The following is a 17815-nucleotide window of genomic DNA, read 5'->3' as shown; positions in this document are numbered from 1 at the left end:
ACATAACATCATATAGAAATGGAGGGGATTAAAAACTTCTCTTTAAACATAATGCGATATAATTTCATAATAGCGGAAGTGTTTCTAACATGTGCCTCAAAACCATCTATGAAATAAATGAGAAGTAATGTCTTGGGACATAGCCCACAAAAGTCTAAAACATAGAAAATGACATGTAGGGAATATAGGGGTGTTGTCCTCGAATGCTTTGAGGATTCACCAATCTCCAATCTTCTCAAACTTATGAACCTAGCCTTCAAGTACTCAATCTCCCAAAAGCCCCTACATTTTGATAGAATTGTAGGTAATATGCATTAGTACAAAATGTACCAAGTATGAAAGCAAACCTATAAAGCATAAGATATGTCAAAGGGTTAGTTAATAATAGGAAAAATCATAAGATATAATAGCATAAACATAACATGAAAATCATAAACATAGTAATTCATCATAACACATACATAAGTTCATACTTCAACCATTTGTCCTTCTTAATCAAGTGAACTACATCACAAGCCACCTCCAAGTATACTTGTGCAAGACCAATGTTGCATCCCGTTCTACTTTCTCCTAGTGCCCTTGCTACCTTTGTGCTACATGGTATTCTTTATCTCGAACTAGAATCAAATTGAGCAATGTTATGCAAACATTTGGATATTGAGATTTTTATATTTGACGTTTAACTCTTTCAATAACTCTAAGCTAATCAATAATAACTAAGAAATTCAAATAACCGATATGGATGAAGGCTTTAAGTTTTTACAACCTTTGGATCATGTTACAAAGAATGTATATTATCTGCAAAATATATTTAAAAAGTATGAATAAGTGTTAATGTTTGAAAATTCTTACTTGACATATCTTCCCTTCGTATATATTCAGAGGTAGAAGTTAGAAGTAATCCCTACGGTTTACTTTTTGCCTCTGACAATTGACAGCAACCTCTGGTGACTTACATCTACATTAGTTACATAAGTCAACATTCCTCTTCCTAATTTTTTTGTACAACCTTTTAGGGTTCAAATCGTTGCTCATAGTTATAATAGAGTTCTACATGGAGAATTTGATTTTGTGTTTCTATTTGATGGGTTTAACTACTTTGATATCCTTTACTTTATTCAAGAGTGTGTTTGGAGACAAGATTCTCTATATGGTATGGTTAAGATTTAGGTATGTTGTAGTTGTTAGAAGAGTTTAGTTCTGCGAGGTTAACATTTTTCTGAAATAAATCTAGTGCTTAAGCTTTGTCTGACCCAAGGGCTTATTAAAATAGTGTCTAGTGGTTAAGGACAGAAATAACTTATGTTGTTCAAATGAAATCATTTACAAAAAGTACTTTTGGACAAAACAATCTGTGTTTTTTTTGTATGTGATCAAAATGACTTCTTTTTTTTTGGCCAAACACCTTAAATCATTTATAACTTATGCGCATGTTCTTTCTTTTTGCAATTTTACCTCCAAGAAGTATGTAGCCAAATTGGCCACTAGAAACTCAAGAATTCCTATTCCTTCAAAAGACAAAAAAAACCAAAAGAACAATAAAAAAGGGAAAAAAAGTAAAGATCATTGTGAATGCCACCATCACCCGACTAATTTTCCTTCCACTAGGTCAAAACCTTTACTGTGCCTATCAAGGTCTAGCATATAGGAAGAAATCACATAAAGCTCTGTGTCCTTAGGATTTAAACTCGAGTCTCAATTATATCCTCTCATTTTATTGCCCCCTAGTTATGGTCTTGGGTGGATTGGGCCTGAATTGCCTCTCATTTCACTGCCCCCTTGTGAAAAAAATCATTCTTACAATTATTTGTTAAGAACTAAACACATATATTTTTTGTTTTTTCTACATTTCTGCTTTTCTCTTAAATCCCCAACGAACTTTAAAACCCCTAAATTTGAGTTGAAATTTTTGAATGAATGCAATCTGGTCTGTAATGCCTTTGCTAATAAGAATAATCCAGAGCGATATAGTTTCACTTTAACCTTCCTATAAATTGATTCTTGGTGTGTGATGATCCCAAAAAGGGATCTAATGTATTGCACATAACCTTTGGTTGTATGAGCTTACTAGTTTTGTTTTATTGTTTGTTTGTGTAGCTGTTCATTTAACGCTACAATGAATGTATGGCATGTTGAACGAGGGAGTCTTTCATAACTTAAATGCGCCCACATAATGGATGTCAACTCATTATGTCTAATTAAATTAAGGCATTCTTAATAAATACATGTTCTCTAAGGAGATCGCCTTTGGTGAATGGCGAGACGAATTACAACCTTTGCGCCTATTACCCACAAGGCATGGCGACCTCAAAATGATGAGCAGAGGCGAGACAATGAAGAGTTGTGAGTGGGAGGTAAGGCGAGCCAATAACGGTGTCACCTTTTTTTAAAAAAAAATATCTGCCTGATTTAGTGATTAGAAGGTAACATTACAATTTATATGGAATTTTTGACAAACACGACTCTATTTTCCCTTTATTCGCTCCAATTCAGAGTAGAGACTTTCTTCTCGATCTTCATGACCTCTTCAGGTACTTTTTCTCTCTTTCTCTTCAAATCTTCTTTCTCCTTTGCTGCATGACCTTCAGCAGGTTTAGTTTTATCAACTGTTTATTTTTTATTCTTCTTCTTCTTCTATTCTTCTTTCATGCTCTCTATCAGTTGTGTGCACAATCTTAGTTTTTTCTTATGTTATGTTATGTATATATTTAAAAAGGTGAGCGCATCGCGGCACGTCTGTCACAACCGGAGAGCATCTCCTAGACGTAACCAATGTCTTCGTCCTTGAAGACGACTTAGACTAGCCCTTAGCATTCTTCAATAGATATCATAGGTCAAAAATGAGGAAAAATTTGATATTTTTACATATTGAGGTATACATAGACCTCTTACATATCATATAGGTAATTTACATAGATTCCTCGCATACGAAGCTTACATGGGATTCTCGTTTAGTCAAGATGACTAATAGGTAAAGGTATGTCTAATGTCTTCTCACATTAAACCATCTAAAATTAAGTACAATATTCGGGCATAGCCCTTATACAAATATATATTGCCATACTTGGTTTACAACAATGTTTTCAAGAATATGAAAAATTGAATTTCTTTAGAGAATACTACTAAGGTAGAGTGAATGGCACTATCCTAGAAATGGAGGACTCACAAACAACATGGGGGGAAAGTCTAAGTCTTCTTGCAAAGTGTCTTAGAAGCTCTTCAATGGCCGGAACCTACACATTTGGGCAAAAATGGAAGAAATATAGGTTAGCACAATATACATGTACTAAGTAAGTTCCTATGCATATAATCACGAATGCATGAGAGAAGGCACAATTTAGTCAAAACCATGCATTATGTTGAATAACTCAACATGAACATATATGGAACATTATAAGTCAACCCAACAGGATATTAACCCAACACATAAGAAACCTAAAACAATACTTGTATAATGCAAAGAATAGAACCCATAACCATATCCAAAACTAAGCATCACATTAAGTCACTTACTACATGCATATAATCTAATCTCATACTTTACCATAACATGCTTGATTCATAAGTCCATATAAAACTTGACATAAAGAACATGGAACCAACTTAATCATACAAGCACCCTACTAGAACAATCTTTTAGCATCCCACATAGTCTCATACCCTCCTCACTCTATCTAGTAACATTTAAGACAAGCCCTAATGATAGTTCACACACTTGAATTGATAGTTTGCCTTATCACATTAGGGAAAGAAGTAAAATAACCAACATGAGACCATGTGAGCTACGTGGAATCGAGTGTTCTCCTCCCACACCGAAAAAAGAGGGTCAACACTTTCCTAAGGTGTAACCATTCCTACTTAGCTATCTATATGGATCCACTAAGCTATAGTCCTATGTGGACACATAGTTAAGGGTAAAGGAGATTTGTACTACAAAGCTTGACTTTCTAGACGCGGAGGTTTTTATCTCATGAGACAACACATATCTTGAGAATTCGAACTTACTAAACGTGAAGAAACTCATGTGGGAGGCCGAACTTTCTAAACGTGAGACCTCTATCTTATTTACATTCCCTTTTGGTTGTAAGCATTTATTCCTTTTATGAGTCATCACACTCTTCATACAAGATCACATTTATTCCCTATGTCAAAAATTCATCATTATAGCTGACACGTATTCATAAGTGAGAACTATTATTTAACTTTAGAAAGCAACATACAAGTGAGGAAAACCTTTCACTGAACACTTTATCATAATCATGAGAAGTTACTTTCAATAATATAATAATCCTATCTTAACATGCTTGCACACTTCATAGAGAATTCAATAGCCTAGGTTTAAGAATGAGGAATACTTGCTATCAGCATCACAATCATACATTTGACATAGAAGCATTACTATCTAACTAAATCATACTTCATAATTGAATTCAAGAAGAATCAATCTTCATACCTTATTGTCTTTTCATTGCCTTCATACTACAATTACCAAAGAATACATAACCAATTCATAAACAAGGTAAATTCAAGAAGTAATACATAACAATTATCATTCTACATAGACACATAATGATCATGTTCCACAATTCCCATAGAATTCCAAGATAAAGTGAGTTGAGGGAAGAGCAAGGGTTCAAGGGGTAAAGATTGAGTGATTATCAAAAATTGATACTAATTACAAATTTAAACATTATAGGTGAACGTAATTCATCACAATAGAAAAACCATTTCGTTTTGAAAAGAGAACCCATGTATAAATTGAAACCCTAGTTCTGGGAAGTTGAAAATCATCTTTTAAAGGGACTTTTGGGAAAAGGAATACCAAGAGTGAAATAAAACGTACCTTAGTGATGATCTTTCCACGACTTTGAGATGAAGTTTTAAGTTTTTGTTGAGAGAAGCTAGAGAGAGGTTAGAGAGATATGGGTTTGGGAAAATAATGGGGCGTAATGTTAATTATTATGTTGGACCCATTATCTAGTCCTTAACAAACTTAATTAACCACCCTTTTCCCCTAATTAATTACCTAAATAATTCACTAGTTAACTCCCTAACTAGAGCTTAACAATAAACTTTGACCCCCAACTAACGAGACCCTGACAAACGGACCGTTGATTGGACTACGGACCGTCCTGCTGGTCTATGGTTTGGGACATAGACTGTATTTTGTATCATTTTATAAATACGGATAATTATGAACCAACGACTACCATTGACGTTCCATTTACCCATCGACGACTCGTTGATTGGTTCGTGGACTGCCACTGCCAAGTTAGGCAGTTTTGGGTCAAATGGAAGGGTCATCTCTAAGGACCCTTAGGGTGGTTCTTTGGGGAGTCTTACCCGGACATTTTGACTCTAAAAACACTACAATACATGTTCACTACCATTTTACCAAATTTCACTAAAATCTGACTTTTTAAACTCAAAGAAACATGACAAGGCATACTTACACACATTTCACAATTCTTTGGATGTCATGTTCGTTTCTTAACGTTTTGACTCTAACACTTCCTACTTAATTTAAATATAATATTTTATTCATAAAAATAGTGTTTTAAGTCTTTTTTCACATAGTGAGGCTCTAGGCCAAGTCATAGACTTTAAGAGTGTTATGTTATCCCCCCCTTAGGAACATTCGTCCCTGAATGACACCTTAAACTTTTTCTTGGGAGAGGAAAGACTTAATATTTGCAGCCCAACCAACAACTTCAACAAATCATATAGTGTCAAAATTCATAGAAGTACTTCACAACTCCATTTAATACATAACATGGTAATACACATAGCAACTCAATTCACATTTCATCCCATGTAGGAGCTCAATACTTCATATTTCATGATGAGGTACTACCTTCTCAGTATGAACATGAGCTCAACATGAACATCAAGAGTTACCCTACACTAACATGCTCCCTACTATTTTCATGAAGACAACAATACACATTGCACATAAGTACAAGATGAACAAGAGAGCATTTTTCATGAAATTTCATTTTTGCATAAACCTTTACATAATTCATTATTTCTATTTTAAGGGTATTACAAACCTAAACTTTTGCTAGAATTTTGAGTAAAAAAATGAGGATAACGCTAATTCATGTCGGCCTCGGCCTGCCATGTTGCTCCCTTAACTAGGTGATTTCTCCATAGGAATTTTACGGAGGCCACCTCTTTGTTCCTCAACATCTTGACTTGGAATCTAGAATTTCCACCGGAACCTCATCATAGGCAAGGTTCTCTTCACACCTAACAATTCAAGCGAGAGAATGGACAGGGGCTAGTTCATTTGGTAACTTCAACTCATAAGCCACCTTCCCGACCCGTTTGACTATCTCATAGGGGACCACATACTGGGGACTAAGCTTCCCCTTTTTGCCAAATCTCCTCACCCTCTTCATGGGACAAATATTCAAGTAGACCATATCCCACAATTCAAACTCAATATCTCTTATCCTATTGTTGGCATATGACTTTTGCGGACATTAGAACATTTTTAACCTATCCATTATCATCCGAAATTTCTCCAAAGCTTCATAGATTACCTCGAGACATAGGAGTGATGACTCTGCCTGCTCAAATAATCCAATCGGACACCTACAACTCTTACCATAGAATTCTTGAAAAGGGGTCATGGAAATACTCGAATGGTAGCTATTTTTATTAGAGAACTCAATCAACGGTAGGTGATCGTCCCAAGTTCCTTTCAAATCAATAAAACTAGCTATTAGCATATTCTAGGGTTTGGGTGGTACACTCCGCTTGACCAGCCGTTTAAGGATGACTTGAGTACCTAACGCTTTTTGAAAAGATCTCCAAAAGCGAGAAGTGAATTGGGATCCTCTATCCGATGTGATGGACAAAGGGATCCCATGAAATCTTAACACCTCATTAATTTATATTCTTTCATGATGATCCACAAAAAAGTAAGACTTGACGGGGATAAAGTGAGTGGATATTTTCAACCTATCCACAATAACCCATATTGAATCATTTTGCCTCCGGGTTCGAGGAAACCCAATCACAAAGTCCACATTAATTTCTTCCAACTTCTAAGTAGGAACATTCATTTATTGGATTAGACCTCCCAGCCTTTGATGCTCGGCTTTGACTTGTTTGCAATTTGGACACCTATCCACAAATTCCTCTATGTCTCTTTTCAAACCTTCCCACCAATAGGCTTCTTGAAGATTACAGTACATTTTGGTGGCACCCGGACGGATAGAACATTGGGACCCATGAGCTTCTTCAAAAATTTTACTCCTCACGTAATTTACATCTTGTACACATAATCTACCTTGGTACCTAAGTACCCCATCCCCCCTTGGGAGATGACTCATTAAACTTGTCGAGGATCGATTCCTTCAATTCCTCAACAAAGGGTCAAGATATTGCTTAGACTTCACCTAAACCACTAAAGATGATTCAGAATTATGATGTACCATAACACCTTGGTTTGAAGAATCTTTAAACCGAACATCCAATTGACCAAATCTATGAACATCTTTCACTAAGTCTTTATTACTTTCTTAAATATGACCCTGACTACCCATGGTCATTCGACTTAGAGAATCTGCCACCACATTGGCCCTGCCAGGGTGGTAGAGAACACTCGTTTCGTAATCCTTCAAAAGTTCCAACCATCTCCTTTAATGGAGATTCAACTCCTTTAGGGTGAACACATATTGAAGGTTTTTTTTGTCGGTAAATACATCCACATGGACACCATAAAGGTAATTCCTCCACATTTTTCAAGGCAAACACTTCAGACGCTAGTTCAAGGTCATGCGTTGGGTAGTTCTTTTCGTGCGCCTTGAGTTTCCTAGAGGCATAAGCTATCACCTTACCATTTTGCATAAGTACACAACCCAAACCAACTCGAGAAGCGTCAAAATATACCACAAACCCTTTGGTACCCTCCGGTAAGGTCAACAGCGGAGCGGAGGTAAGCTTATCTTTCAAATCATGGAAACTTCTTTCAAAAGCTTCCGGCCACTCAAACTTAACTTTATTTTGGGTCAAGGTTGTAAAAGGAGAAGGGGTAGATGCAAACCCATCAACAAACTTCCTATAATACCTGACTAAACCTAAGAAATTGTTAATGCCTGTTAGAGTAAAAGGTCTAGGCCAATTCTTAACCGCCTCTATCTCTCATGGATAAACCTCTATACCCTCATTTGTGCTAATTACACCAAGGAACACAACCGATATTAACTAAAGATCGCACTTACTATACTTGGGAAATAGTTGATGTTCTTTAAGGACTTGCAATATGTCACACCCCGAGAGAACAACCTAGAAAATGTGACAGTCTTGGAGCGCGACATGGCATACTTGACCTCTCGGAGGTCTTGTACAATCCCTTTGACATCATTCATTGCGTACAATTATGAAAAGTAGTGCGTAATTAAAACTTTTCATACGAAGTATCTTAAAACATCTTTCATATTAAAATCATAGAGAATGCTAAGTCTCAATATATTCCATCCTTCGACTTTGAGAAATACTTGAGACACGGCCCATACAATTGAAATATAACAATCTAATATCTATTACAATACTTTGAAATAATAAGTCTAAAGACAATTATGCCCTCGAATAAAGTGACGAAATACTTCAACTTCTCTTGAACGATTACTAGTTTCCAAGCTAGCTTCCAAGATATCTCTCACCTTCCACGTACACCTTTATATGTAACAAAATGTATGAAATTAGTATAAACACATGTACTAAGTATGACTTAATGCATAAAATTATGAGAAACAGACGTTTATTACAAACATGCTCTTTTTTATTAAAACATCATACCAAAGGTGTAAGAACTGCATTTAAGCACCAAACATCACCTTTAGAACACAATACAAGTCATATGCAATTTTTACAAATTAAGGTTACATTAATATAGGCTTACAGTGACCTGTACTATAACATACCTGTAATCTTCAAATAAAACACATATCTTAAATTATAGCATCAATAACACCTACAAATCACACAACCATGAGATCCTCCTATCAATGGTGATTCTAAGGTTCACTTGAGTGAGTTATGAAATGATCGCCCATACACTCCCTTCACACAAACCTAAGAGATCCTTTAGACTACCTAATAAAGATCACTCTTACCTCACATAATATCATATACATAATATGACATTCTCTTTCCAAAGGTTAACAAAAGAATTTCTTAAGTAACTGAAGAAGAGAACGCCTATACACCCTCTCCAAGATTACCTCAATAATACATAAGAATACTTAAGTTTAGATCATGTATAATGTATCAACCAACTTTCCTCTCTAGATTAATTTTTAAGACTTCCCTATGTATGACAAGAAGTGACCATTCCTATGCCCCCTTCACACCATAACTACGCAACCCTTAAACTACTGTAGATAAGTACTTATTCATTTAGCATGCTCTATAACTTAAGCACTATCTTCATTAGTTCAGTTAAGAGACATTCAGCATATAAGGACATTCAAGTAATGGTCTTGGAGAAAACCTAGGAACTCACTAACAACTTCAAAGCGTAATCGTGCAATGTCTAGATAGCTTCACATACCACAACCTAAACATCATAGAACTTCCCCAATACTAGTGGGTATCCCATATGATGAGAATAGGAAATAACCGACATAGACCATACTAGTTATGCATGGAATCCAGAGTCATGAACCTACTCCATTGGAGGTTCGTTATATGGGCCAATGGTAGAACTAGGACACAACACATGTAGGCACATGATTAAGGAATATGAATGGTTTCATTGTACTCTAGCCTTATCCTTAAGTAAAGATACTTCCCAAACTATACTCACTCGTTGGTAGCCTTTGTTCTCATACAATAATTCACATAAAGGATCACATGAAGAGGTTCCATATGTAGTTCATAACCCAATCACATTTCACCTTACCAAAGAGGGTCCACTAGAAATGGTCAAGAAGATAGCTCAATGACTTTCCTAAGGATGATTTAATGTCGTTCTACCCAATCAATCCCAAAGTCCACTATTCACACAAGAAGGATACCATTATAACTTTAAACTTCAAGGATATATTAACCATACATCTAGGATAAAGGCTCCACATAGAGGACCTTCTTAGTAATGGTCAAGGTCACATGCCAATCACACATATAATACTAAGAAGCTTTGTCATACTAAGTCAAAAAATCATATTCACATTATACATGTATCAAGTACGGGACACAAGTCTACCAAGACAAGACACACACACACACTTCACATATAGCATATCATTCGAGAATCACATAGGCATAGCCAACATAATCTATAGGTCACCCTATTCACTACCATAATATCATCAATATAACCATAATAATACTCCCACATCCAAATAGGAAGAATCATGCATCAACTCTAAGACTACAGACATAAGGACATAGTCACAGTCTAAATGATTTCCTAAGGTTTATAGAAGAAACACATACTTTCACATTACTCACAAGTAGATAGATCTGATCTTACTTCACATAAATCACTACACAAATCATCATAATATATCAAGTAATGTTGACAAGTCCATGATCATCATAATTCATAAAGTAACGCCGATGAGGACATGTATTTCACAAGTATAGCACATAGTACCGCCACCATAAATTGACCATAACAAACATCATTACTATATAAAAACTAGACTACACAATATATATATATATATATGAAGTTAGATCAACATACCATTATTCCAACCTCACAACTTCCGTCCATAGTCAGCTCAATCAAAAAAATATCAAAGACCCTTACCCATGCCCATGAACATCATTTCAATCATATAATTACAATATACAATGAAGCAAACATAATTCAACATAAATTAATGAATTTAGGGAAGCCAACTAATGATTCTAGCATGATTTATTAATAATTCAATAGACCTAATCAAACTACATAATAATTCAATACCATTAAGACATAATCAAATTACCCATGAAGTAATAAAATATAGTGTTACATGAATTACATGGGTTCATAGAGTTTTTGAGTTAAAATCATCTAATTAACAACAATTCAATCAATATACAATGATTCATAACCTTTAATGCAAGAACCCATGGATATATTACAAAATTTGACAAGTTCATCTTTGAAAGACTTTATTAAATCACTTTGAATATTGGCTCCTATAAGAAAATAGAATCAAGGATGAAGGCACATGCCTTAATTGATGCTAGACCATGAATTTCATGAAGACTGTTAGACCCCAAAATGAGTTAGGGTGTATAGAGCCTAAAAAATTTGTTTTAAGGTTATAAGGTCCAAAATGACTTATAATATGGTGTATAGTCAGTGTGTAAAGTTTGAGGTTGTTTGGAAGTCGAATGTCAAGGGACGACCAAAACATTCGACGACTAGTCACCTATATGCCTCATGTCTCTATATGTTTCTTATATGTTAGATTAAATTAGCTTATGAAATGTTAAAATGAGTTATAATGATGTTTAAATATGTTATATGGAGTTTCGAGAATTTTGGAGGTCAAACGATCTAGAACGTCCAAGGAGTTCGAAAGTTAGCCCTTAAGACTCTCACATGTGTCTTTAAGGGGCCTATCCTATTTGGACGAGTTGAGAGTATTTTTTCTGGGTTAAACTAATGTGGGAGGTATAAAACTTGTTAAGGTTTGTATATACATTGTAAACGTCCCGGTACAACTTTTAAAGGGCCATACAAAAAGCCTCACAAGAAAGACCCAAGGTTGGTCGAGACACTGCCTTGACAGTGTTAATGGACAGACCAAACGATGGCCAGTTGGTCAAACAAAGGCCTGTATGTGAGGTGTATTAGATTGATACTTAACTTTGGGCAGGTCTCAACCCAAAAATTGTCCAAGGACCAATAGACGGAAGCCAAAGGACTGCCAGTCTTTTAGGTCCATTGATGGTGGCCTGTAACTGCTGCTTTGCATCTATTTTATTTAAGGGGTGAATGGGAAATTCACCCCAAGTAATAAACTGAATCTAATATGTATATTTAGCTACTTTTTATTGTATATAAGTGATCAAACACTTGAACATCCAATTCCCAATCCCCTCTACACGAATTAAAGCTTTCCCTCCAAAATATTCTCCCTAGAAACCACCATTGTTGGTGAAGCTAAAGAAAAGCTTGGAGCTTGGAATTTCATGGATGAAACACAAAGTTTTATAGGTTTTCAACTATAAAAATATATGGTGATCCTTCATCTCTAGTTATCCTTCCATCTAGGGAGTTAATCTTTATGTGTTCAAAGAAAGTTTCATCATCAAAGTTCTTCTTCTTCAATCAATCCACGGTTTCCTTCTCAAAACGTTTTTAATGATTAAATCATGATGATTTGATTTTAATTTATTGTTTTTTACGCATTTTACTCCAATTGCATGATGAACCCATGTTTTCTCCCTAAATCGATTTAGTCCTTGCATGGGCTTTGGGATCTTGACTTGTTATCGATTGAATTGTGATTCTATGAAGTTCATATGGTTATACGTGATGTTATTTATTTGAATAAATGTTGAATTGATAATTAAGGATCAATGTATGAAGATTTGAGTGTTACTAGCCTATAATCCTATGTGTTACAGTGAATTCGATTTTAGGACAATTGTGTAGGATTTCAATTATGCATGAATTACTGTAGCTACTGTCTTAAGTTAACATTATGGATGAATTGTGGGTATAAATCTTTGATGATCAAATTAAATAAAGGCTTGCGTGAATTGATGTAGGTTCTTCAAGACTATGAAGTAAAAAGGCTATGTATGTGATGTGAACTCGAATTATGGTTAGATGAAGCATGATTTTTTCATCGTAAAGATCTAATTAGCTACTTACTAACATGTAGATTATTGATAAAATATGATTGATTATAAAGGTTTTATGGAATCAATAGTATTCACAAATTCCTCTATACTCTAACAAATTAATAAGCCTAATGGCTATGTTGGAAGCTTGATCTTGAAGTGCTTAAGCATGATTTTAGTATGACTAAGTGTATGATTACCTACTGCCTTAGAGTGATATAATTGATTAAATATGATCTTTAATCCATGTAAGTGAAATTGGTTGATGGTCTATGTTCTTCTACATTCTAGAATGTTAATGATATGTTGTACTAGTTTGTAGCATGGCCTTGTAGTAGCTTACGCATGACTTGGTATAAGATTTTAGATACTACCCTATACTCGAATTATTGATGAAAGAGTAGTAATGGTGTATGATGACCAAAGGTTAAAGGATTGGTAAGAATTGCTCTAGTCTTCTACTTTTCTACTCCTTTTGTTGATGAAGCCTTGTGTGGCATTGTCTGGTATGGTCCACTAATGGTGGCGGTGTTTCCCTTATTGTCATTATATATGTGTTGACTATGGCCTTGAAGGAAAATTGACGAATGTGTGAATGAGTTGTTATGATGATCACCTTATGTGTAATTATGTGTTATGTGGAAGGTTTGCCCACATACTAGTATTCACACCCACATGTATGAACATCTAGTCAAGAGAGGTTCCTTGAATGGTGTATTCATGTGTACCCTAAACTAGATGGTGCTTTACATATGTTATGTTCATGTGAAGGGATTCCTCACATGATTTAGGTTGACGAACTTTCATCTATGATCTATGAGCTAAGCATATGAGGGGATGAATCTCCTACGCCTATATTTTATAAAGTAAATATAATAATGGATTTTCAATAAAGGGAACTTAGCTTAGCACTATGTGAACTTGAATATGAGTGTGTGTCCCATCCTATGGTAGGAAGGTAGGTCACCGTAAAGTTCATGGGGTGGATAGCCTCATGACCCAATATGATGTTAGAGTGATGTTTCCATAAGTGAATAACTACAATGCCTAATCTTGGCATAAAGAGATTTTTCACATATACCCCCAAGTTCTATAACTATAATTGCCACATAGGATATAGGAAGTGATATCACCTAAGATGCGAGTATGCTACTCATGTCTTACCTTGTCAAGTAAGATGCCCTCTTTTTGGTGTGAGGGGATGACACCAAATTCCATGTTTAGCACCCATGGTCTTAGTGTCGGTTAAGGCTATAGTTTTCTTAAATTAAAATTGACAATGGAAGTAAATGACTAGGACCCTAACTAGAATGACTTAAGGGAGGTTAATTAGGATAGGTTGAAGTAATGAACCCATATAGGCATTGCACGAGTAGATCCTTTGGAAGTTCTAGGAACGTGTTATAATGCATGTCACTATGTATAAGTTCTTTATGCATGACATTGTAATATTTTATACTTGTTATGAAGATGTGCATGGTATGAGTCTATATGATGTGATATTATCCTTATATGCACTATGTTAGTCTAAATGACTACATGATGAAGGTCTTGTATTGACATGAATGAAGTTGTATTCACTTACTTGTTGATGTATGACTTAGATGGTAAGGCTTGTGGTCATAATATGTTTACTAAGTACGTTTGAGGTTATGGGGCTTCACATATACATTGCACTAGTATAGTTATAGTAGTATTATGAGTAAGGTCTTCTAATGTATTGATGTGAAATGAAGTTGGTATGTATGCAAGTTAAAGGTAGTTTACTGTACAACTTCTATATGTCTAAGCTTCACTATACTTCTATGATGGTATGTGTTGCCTTGTTTAGATGATATGTATGTTTCCTTGTGGACTTAAGATGATGCATTGCACTAAGTATCACTAGAGGGTTACTTGGGAGGTTAATGAATAAAAGGGAAGATAGTTCACTGTTAATGGAAAGCTAGTTCACTGTAATGTAACTTAAAAATGTAATAAATTCTATAAGTGATCTTATGTGATGTTTGACCTTTAAATATGTCTATATAAATTATATGAATGATATAAATGTTATTGTGTAAAGGTTTTATAAAGATCTACTCAACAAGGCATGAAGGATGATTTCAAGTAAATTTCCCTCTTTAAATGCATGTTTTTGCATGGTTGCCATACTCACTGAATTTTGTAATAATCCAATTCTTGCCTACTTTTTACACAAAGTGTAGGTTATGGATGTTTAAACGATATTTTGAAGGTCGAGGAGCTTAATTTGTGATTCCAAAACTCAAGGAAAGGAATCCTTAAGTACAAGGATCTCCTACTTATGGTTTACTGTAAAGTTTATTAAAGATTGTATAGTTATGTCTTATGTTTTAAGGGTCGTGTCCCTAATGTATTCTAATTTTGTTGAGTCTAAGATGACAAAGAGACTTTGAGTCTAAATATGTATTATGACTTATATTATATATATATATATATATATATGAAGTTAAGTTTCCAACATATGATGTGCTGTGAAAAGTTCTAAATTTTTGCTAAATTTACTATGTCAATGCGATGAATGATAACTATGTGCTTGTATAAGACCTCCGAGAGGTCAAGTACGCCATATTACTTCTAGGGGGTGCTCCCCGCTTGTGGCAAATGTGCTATTAGAGCATGAGTTTTTAAAAGTGGATTATGGCTCAAGAAGTCTCATATTGCCACGTCTATCAGAGTCTTGTATCATTGGTGGTGAGTCGCGAGCACATCAAATGGTACGAGAGGCTATAGGTTGATATATTTTCCCTTTTTCATCATTCTCATATTGTGCCATAGAACTCAACTCTATAAGATCTCTCTCGTATATTTTCTTGTCCGGTGGTCTTTTTAATGTGATTACTTGGATGAGATTGTTCGTTATGCTTGAGGTAGAAAAGGTGAGTTTAAATACTTATCATGGTTTTATGGTTATATGAGTATATGTGAAGGTGTATTTTGGTATGATTTGATGATCTTCTTCCATTTATGGCTTTATATGAAAACTTATGTGAAATAGAATGTTAGGTTGAATGTATGTCATGATATAGTTAAAGCATGTTAGAAGTTATTATGGTTAAAATGAGTTCTTTTGGAATGACGTATTCCTATATGGTTTTACATGATGGTAGCCTAATACTATGATTTTAACTTGAAATACTTAGTGACTACATATGGAACCATGCTACCCTTAGATTTTGTGCTTAAAAGTGGTCAATGTTTTCCTTAATATACATGTGGTCCTTGATAAGTTGCCTTGTATGAATGGGAGTTATTTGTATAAACTTGATCCTAGGTGTGACGATACCATGCGTGCTTATGTAAGATGAGTTGGTAATGTTTTGTATCTCATATTGTCATGTTTTTCCCATCTATTGCCTAAATGTTGCATTTTTGGAATTTGAAAACATGCCCAATGTAATGATGGGCAGTTTACAGTGAGATTTTTGGGAAACCCACTAAATTGTTCTTTGATTGGAAGTTGTTGGAATGTGTGTAGAGTTGATGCATATGAACATGATTATTAACGTAAAAAGGATATTCGCTATTTGGAATGAAGAATGAGAGTCTTATGGCATGATGATTCATGGATTCATTTATAACTTCTTATTGTGTTGTGAGCCCCTTGATGTTGTGGAATTGGTGTTTCCCTAGAATTAAGGGTAGTACTCTCATATTTTTAGGGTGATGATGTGGGCTTGTTTGACATATAATTTACCTTACATTAATGTTGATAGAAAAGAAGAGTCCTTAAGACTAAGTCTCCTATATTGTTTCCCATAATGATGTATGACCTTGGTGTCTATTGTATTGTATGAAAACCTTATGTGCTTAAAAAGTATGACCTAACTTGATAATTGGGGATAAATTGTCTAGATGATAAGGTCTTGAATACCTTGGTGTTCCAATGATATCTTACTATAAATCCCTTTTAATGTTGTGATCACTTTTAAGTGATAAAAATTAAGGTTGTTAAGTTAAGATACTCTTAAGTTTGGGTTAAGTTACTCTTCAATGGTTTTACCCTAACTGGGGGATGGTGATGGAGTAGTAAGGTTGTATATATTTTCTACGTTGTCCTTCTATTCTTACATGAGCTTGAATCTAATAAATTCTTAGTAAGCTTGTTTATGAATAGAGCTTGGCATTAAAATATGAAGTGCATGACCTTTATATGTTTGGTATGTATTGATTGACATTACCTTAATGACATTGTGAAGATTCAAAAGTGCATGAAAGAAATTTTTTGATAAAATCCATGTTTTCTCATGTTAAATTGCATCTTGATATGCTAGTTGTGCATTTGACTCCATGAGATAAGATAAGATACATGGTAATAGTCACTTGTGAGGTGAAATGTTTAGCCTTATGATGATAAGTTGAGTCTCTTTAAAATGAATATGTTGAGTTACTAGATCCTGCAATCTATCCACATACAAGAGTAGAAAGATATATGAATAAGTGTATTTCTTAAAGTAACAACAAGGATCCTTTTAAGCTTTGCAGAATCCACTCTTGGTCATGAAGGAATCAAACTTCTTGTACCACTGCCTTGGTGCTTGTTTTAGTCCGTACAAGCTCCTGGTGAGCTTGCACACCATGTGTTCCTTGCCTGGAACCACAAATCCTTCCGGTTGCTGCACATATATCTCCTTGTCCAGATCTGCATGTAAAAACGCTATTTTTACATCCATTTGCTCTAGATGCAAATTCTTCGATGCAACAATACTCAACAGAATTCTAATAGAGGTTAACTTCACAACAAGAGAACATATTTCAGCATAATCAATACCTTTCCTTTGTGAATATTCTTTAACCACTAAACGAGCCTTGAACCTTCTTTTTGCCATCTGGTTCAGTCTTGATTCTGAACACCCACTTGTTCAGCAAAGCTCTCTTCCCTGTAGATAACTCAGTCCACACCCATGTGACGTTCTTCTTAAGTGACCTCCTCGCATCATCCATGGCTTGCTTCCACTTGATCGAATCCTCCACCTGTAGGGCCTCATCA

This window comes from Solanum pennellii, chromosome 7 (genome assembly GCF_001406875.1).
Source record: "Solanum pennellii chromosome 7, SPENNV200".
In the NCBI taxonomy this organism is placed as follows: domain Eukaryota; kingdom Viridiplantae; phylum Streptophyta; class Magnoliopsida; order Solanales; family Solanaceae; genus Solanum; species Solanum pennellii.
This window is presented reverse-complemented; position numbering follows the sequence as displayed.